Below are 7,051 nucleotides of genomic sequence, written 5' to 3'. Positions count from 1 at the left end.
TCTTGGATGTTATACTATACAAGAGATAGATAGATAGCTTCTTCGTTGAATTTCTTGATCAACATTGTGATGTAACCATGATAATGTACTACTTTTTATATCAATAGAAAGAAAGCCTTTTTTTCTTCCGCAGAAAAGAAAAAGTGTATTTTGCAAATTATTGAACAGACATTTTACAAACACGTCCTAATTAGATGCCACACATTATTCATATGAGGCAGGGAAGGAACTGGTGGATCAAAAGGAGTCCATCTAAATATCTAGCGGTTACCGTTAAGTGGACTTGCATATGTACCATAAGATCCCACTTTTTCCAGGGTAGTCAACCTCTACATACACACATTCTCTAAGCCCCTGCCATAAGGCATTACAGACAGGTGTAGTGTTGTAGCAGTAATAGTTTCCCAGAATCAGTTTAATAGCCCTAGTGGCCTCCCTAGCATGGTAATGAGGAATTGTGGAGAACAGATGATGAGTCACATGGGTGTCGATTATGTGATGGAATACATGATTCAACATTCCGTAATCCCTGTCAATTGTTGACAGTGCACCTCTCATCCATTGCCACTCTGGTCCGTCATAATGGGGAAGCGCCGGATGCATGTGCTGCAGGTAGCACCAGGAATGTATTCACAATCACGAGTGGAATGTTGTATACTTTTATGGCCCAAGAAAATCCATAAACATAGGCCAAGAGGTACAGAGTATAAGCCACTCCGACTAAGCATTGTCACTAACCATTATCTGCAATCTCTCTCGTTTGCTATAAATTGGGGAATATGGATCAAAGTGGCAGCCAAATCACGGATACTTCCTTCCCGAAGAAGTGAATGTGAGATACAAGGGCCACCCCACGGTGAGGTAAATTGCTATCATCAACAACCTTCCCGGCGGGTTACATACCAAACTGTAAGTCAACTTTATCATATCATTCTTTGTCCGGGGAACAAAAGCTTCATCTCGTTCTAAACTCCCAGTGTTGCTATGATGCCAGATACTTCCTTCTTGAAGAATTGAATGTGAGATACAATGGCCATCCCACGGTGAGGTAAATTGCTATCATCAACAACCTTCCCGGTGGGTTAGATACGAAGCCTATAAGTCAATTTTATCATATCATTCTTTGTAAGGGGAACAAAAGATTCATCTCGTTCTAAACTCCCAGTGTTGCTATGATGCCTTCGTTGACTGTACTTCCACGAGAAATATGGTACAAGAAGCCATGAATGTAGTATAAGTCCCGCTATATCATCCACAAAAGAGTACTCAGTAAATGCATGATGCCCACATTCATATGCTATAACCCATATACCAAACAGAACGCACCCCTGAACTACCCAATAACCAAACCAGGGTGCCCATCCAAGCAATCCAGGCCCTGTGAAATAATAGGTGGTTTTGGAACAAAATCTTCTTCTTTTTCTAAACTCCCGGTGTTGCTATGATGCCAGATACTTCCTTCCCGAAGAATTGAATGTGAGATACAACGGCCACCCCACGGTGAGGTAAATTACTATCATCAACAACCTTCCTGGCGGGTTAGATACCAAACTGTAAGTCAACTTTATCATGTCATTCTTTGTCTAGGGAACAAAAGCTTCATCTTGTTCTAAACTCCCAGTGTTGCTATGATGCCTTCGATGACTGTACTTCCACAAGAAATATGGTACAAGAAGCCATGAATGTAGTATAAGTCCCAATGTATCATCCTCAAAAGAGTACTCGCTAAATGCATGATGCCCACATTCATATGCTATAACCCATATACCAAACAGAACGCACCCCTGAACTGCCTAGTAACCAAACCAGGGTGCCCATCCAAGCAATCCAGGCCCTGTGAAATAATAGGTGGTTGTGGAATACAACAGAAGCGCAACAATAAGAAGTTCGTATCCTAGATATGAGAATGATGTGAGCAGTGATATGTTGAAGCAAGAGGTGGAATGGCTTTCTTCAATTCTCCCAATGTAAGCAATGGCTTTCCACAAGGATCTCGCTCCATTATATCTTTCCTAGCAGGCAAGGCCGTCCTTTCACCAGCCCACTTTGTAGCTTACAAGTCTCTACAAAGTATTATGGCACAGGCTGCAATGCGTGCATACATATAGTAGAGGTCACTTCGTACATATATCATGGCCTACAAGGTGCATATAGAGAATATAATTCATTAAACTGATGTGCAATTTCTTCATATAAACTGATGTGCAATTTCCGCAATTTTTGCTTTGATATTAAATGGTATGTACCACTAATTTCCATGTCAAGCTGCGTATAGAGAATATAATTCATTAAACTGATGTGCAATTTCTTCATATAAACTGATGTGCAATTTATTCTTTGCTATTAAATGGTATGTACTATTAATTTCCCAACTCTGATCACAACAATTGTCCATGGCCCTGAAGAAGAGATAGAACTTTGGACTGTAGACCTCACTTTGAGCCTCCACTACCAGAAACTGTCCTAGGAAACTACACAACAGGAATACTTCAGGGAACCTAAGTGAAGGATGATATATCCTTCTAGGGGATTTATGCTAGTCAATATTTTGGATTAAATCATACTCGTGAATGAATGTGAATGCAGTTGCTCAAGCATCCTAATCTAGCTTCAAGCTCTTCTAAGAGATCTGGGTTGTTTACAATATACTTCGGAGAGCTAGCAGAATCAATTTGGAAGGATGCAAAATATCTGAATGTGGTTGGAGGCTTAAGGCCACTGGAAAGTATGCATTCAATCAGTCCTTGCTTCTGTCCATGCAAGTATATGTTTGAAGGACCAGATGCGCCAGAGTTATGCATCTCCCTTACATTTGCTACACCTGTGTACAACAAAGATCAAATGCACTGTTTTTCCACCTCTGTTCTTGAATTGTTGTCCTCAGAATCTTCAAAATCTCGCTGAAATCTCTATCACTCTGTCCAAAACCAGAAAAATAATGACATGGATCTCTTGTCAGAGGCCCTAATCTGGTCTTTGTCGTCTGAGGGAACATGTCAATAGTTAATATGGTTTCAAGTTCGAGTTTGACCAGAATTATCAGCAAGGGATCAATTTTGGATCAAGCTCATGTTAATTCAAGTATATGACCCCTCCTATGTCTTGTTTCTACTTCTACGATCATTGCTGATCGAGAGCTTACATATAAATAATGTGTTTTTGGTTGAAATTTTTGCCGTTAATTTGTTTTGGCGTGAAGAGTTCAGAACTTCCCAACATACCTTACAGGAATACTGAGTTGACAAACACAAATGGTAAACAATCAAGAAAAGAAAGAAAGACTTTTTGGACGCTATAACAAAAAGATTGCACGGCCAACAACAAAAACAAGGCATGTATGTGCTTGTACTTCTGAGACATATAAGGAAGCTTCAAGTGGAAAACTACTCAATAATATATAAACTTAAATAATTGATGATGTTTCAATGATTAGAATTTTTTTTAATGTTTTTTTGTCTAATAATTTTTAGGTATTTAATATGTTAGTATTCATTTATCAATGATCAATTTTTTTTTATATGTTTTGTCCAGTAATTTTTAGGTATTTAATAGGTTAGTATTCATTTTAAATTTAGATTTATTTAAAATGGAGTAGAGAAATGCAATTTGTTAATTGAAATTTAGGATGCAAATCATTTTGATACCTGGAAAAGAGTGAAATGGATAAAAAAAAAGGATAAGTAGAGGGCGATTGAACCAAAAAAGTTTATTTGTTGGCAGCACAGTTGGGGTTTCCTTTAACTACAACATGCCTACCTTGAAGTCTGTTATTATAACTTGTAGCTTTGTTCCTACTAACAAAATTATCTGTGTATTTTGGAGATAAAATGACATAAAACCCAAAGAATTCAACCAAAAAAATTGTCATGATTATTAACTCCCATTATTAATATTTCAGTGTCATAATAGTCCAAGATTTTTGTGCACTTACAACTAAGGGAACTAAAGAGAGCTAAAAGAATGAATACCACCATGCTCACAGAAATAAATCCAACCAAAAAGAGGATGTTAGATTAAACAATAGCAAAAACGCCTTTTAAGAATATGCAGATTGAAGCCATTGGAAGCAGAGACAAAGTGTTGAAGACTTACTATACACATTGAGAAGCAAAAAGATTACGGGAAAAGCTCACAATGGAGGACTGTATATAACCCTTTTTAACCTTTCTTAGTTCCTCTTTTCTTGTTTCCCTTATTCATCTTACTAACGAGGACAACATTCTACTCCTCCTCAATACCTGCAATAGTATCCAGTATTGTCTCCTTCTAGTTGAAGTCATTCCATAGCCTGCTAAAAATGGGAAGTTTTTTTTTGGTCAGATAGCCAAAAAGTTTCCAAAAGAAACAAGACTTATTTAATGCAATGGGCATTGGGTACTAGCTCTTTACCCTTCACCTACTAATTATCATCTTCAATGATTCTTTATATGTCACAATGCTTCTCAAATTTATCTCTTACGACGTTTCCTTTGCAACATCTGATGCAAATGCTAGTTACATTTCAATGTTGGTTAGGTTACGTCTATGAATTTTCGATAACTTGAAACTTGAAGTTGCAAGCTGTAAAGCAAAAGCCAATAAACATTTTAGATTTGGTTGTCCGTTATGGGATTTTGCAGAACAGACCAATCATGAAGTTGGAAGTTGTGAAATTGCAAGGTGGAGACAATGAGAGTGAAAGTTGGTCGTATGGTTAAAGGATTGAGTGTGCGACAAATTACACTTTCTGCAGCACACTTATGTCCACAGAAGCGATATCTATGCACGTTCTGTGTTTGTCTTTTCGGTACCACGTCCATTCCACGAAAACACGACTTGTCGTCATTACCATGGCTCCTTTCTCCAATATTTCGCTTGTTTTCTTTGGTGAAGTCAAATTTGATTTGACAGGCCAACCCACCACGAAGAAATTCCAAATTCCAGTGACCTGTCAGGCACGCTAAAATATATTTTTTGGGGGAAGAAGGATGTCTAATCAGCATAGCATCATGTATTCGTTATTTTTCATAAAGGTGGGTTTTGGTATTATTTGGTAGATGTTGCGTGAAATATTTTACCGTTTATTATGGGAGAGGTTGTAGTGGTGTAAAAAATCAATAATAAAAAAATATTACAATTTTAAATATTTTGATTTAGTCAAATTTTATAAAAATAAAAATAAATTAAATTAAAATTAAAGTTATATAAAGAATATTTAGAGGATTTATATTTTTTTTTTTGTGAAATTTTGCACTAAAAAGAGAAATTTTTATTTTCAGAAATTTGATTTTTTTTCACATTTATAAATCAGGAATTAAGATAGATCTACTTTAATAATATGATAAATATTCTTTGAAAAGAAAATTATAATAGACATATCGCATTAAAATAAATTAAAATATTATTTATTCATATTTATAATCAATATATTCCATTACTTCATAATAAGTATATAAAAATTTAAATACAAAAAAAGTGGAAAAAATATAAAATAGGTGAAAGGAAAAGAAAATGCTAAAAACATATACAAGTGCATTACCAAATTTTAGTAAAATTAAAATTATAAAGGTGTATTAGAGATAAATTTATATAATTATAAATAATGTTATTAAAAAATAGCATAAATGCATATTAACTTTGAATCAATAGCAATAAAATCTCTCAAATACAATTTTCTTTTTAAGTTTTGCACCAAAAAGTAGTAAATGCCAAGTTGAGATATCTCTATGTTGGTGGAAGAAAAGTTAATATATGTTATTGAAAATTCATATTGTATTTGAGATTTTGATAACTAAATTCAATTATCAATATTTATTAAGTGGATAGTGAGGTATTAACTTCCATTTCTCTTTAGGTGTTTAATGATTAATGTTATTTTTCCAAATTTACAAATAGTCTTAGATCTCTAACTTTTATCAAATGTAATAGATATTTTTTCCATTAATTTAATTTCTATTTAATTATTTTATCATTAATATTATTTCTTGAAATCTTAGTGCTACTTTCATATCTTTCTCTTTTAACTTTAATAATATTTGCAAATAAAATGAGTATTCCATAATATCATCCCTTAAAGTTCACATTAAATCATATCGGGTTAAATAACATTTTAACTTAAGGTCATACTAATTCTTTATTATGATATATTTTTAATCAAATTAAGAATATAATAACTTTCTGAATAAGTTAAAAACTTATATATAATATATATTTTTCCGTAAAAATTCAAGGAGATATTGTGATGTGATAAGTACTTTAAGGAAAAAAGAAATTAAGATAAAATTGTGATATAAGCACTTTAAGGAAAAATGAAATTAAGATATTAAATCAGCTACTCTCATATCAAAAATTAAAAATATGAAAATAAATATACTTGTTAAAAATTAAAACTAATTCTCATCAGGTTCAAAAAAAAATAAAAACGTTATTCAATTTCCAAACACCATAAAACCCTTATGAATCCAAAAACATTGAAAATAAAAGCACATTCTCTTAAATTGTATAATATATAACTCAATTAAATCTTTTTATTTATATCTAGGTATGTACGGATTAATTTTATTTCTTAAAATTTTTACACAAATTCATGTCTTTTTCTTTCAAATTCAACAATATTTAAAAAATATATATTATTCCATAATATCATCCCTTAAATTTCAATAATATCATCCCTTAAATTTCACTTTTTATCATGTTTTATTAAGTAAAATTTAATCTTAACCTGATATCAACACTTTATTGTCATATCTTTTTAATCAAAAGTACTAATATTTTTTTAATTAAGGTAATTTTTTTTTTAATTAAGATTTAATCTTAACCTGATATCAACACTTTATTGTCATATCTTTTTAATCAAAAGTACTAATATTTTTTTAATTAAGGTAATTTTTTTTTTTAATTAAGGTAAAAGATTATAATATACGTGTACATTTATATTATTGCATCAAATTGTGAGAAATTGAGATGCGATAAACAATTTAGGGAAAAAAGAAATTAAGATTATTCCATAAAATTATTACTTAAATTTTTTACATTAAAATCATGCCGTGTTAAGTAACATTTAACTTTAATT

The 7,051-nt window shown here is 32.5% G+C and overlaps 1 pseudogene; it reads right to left on the bottom strand.

Annotated features, from left to right (window-relative positions):
* Positions 1-273: 273 nt before the first annotated feature.
* LOC149256156 (delta(12)-acyl-lipid-desaturase-like) lies at positions 274-2,002 on the bottom strand (annotated as a pseudogene).
* Positions 2,003-7,051: the final 5,049 nt, after the last annotated feature.

The sequence above is a fragment of the Pinus tabuliformis genome, chromosome 7 (genome assembly GCF_031772625.1).
Source record: "Pinus tabuliformis cultivar Carrire ecotype Pingquan chromosome 7, CPIR1, whole genome shotgun sequence".
Classification (NCBI taxonomy): domain Eukaryota; kingdom Viridiplantae; phylum Streptophyta; class Pinopsida; order Pinales; family Pinaceae; genus Pinus; species Pinus tabuliformis.
Note: the sequence above shows the minus strand (reverse complement) of the source record. Positions and strands in the feature narration are given on the sequence as shown.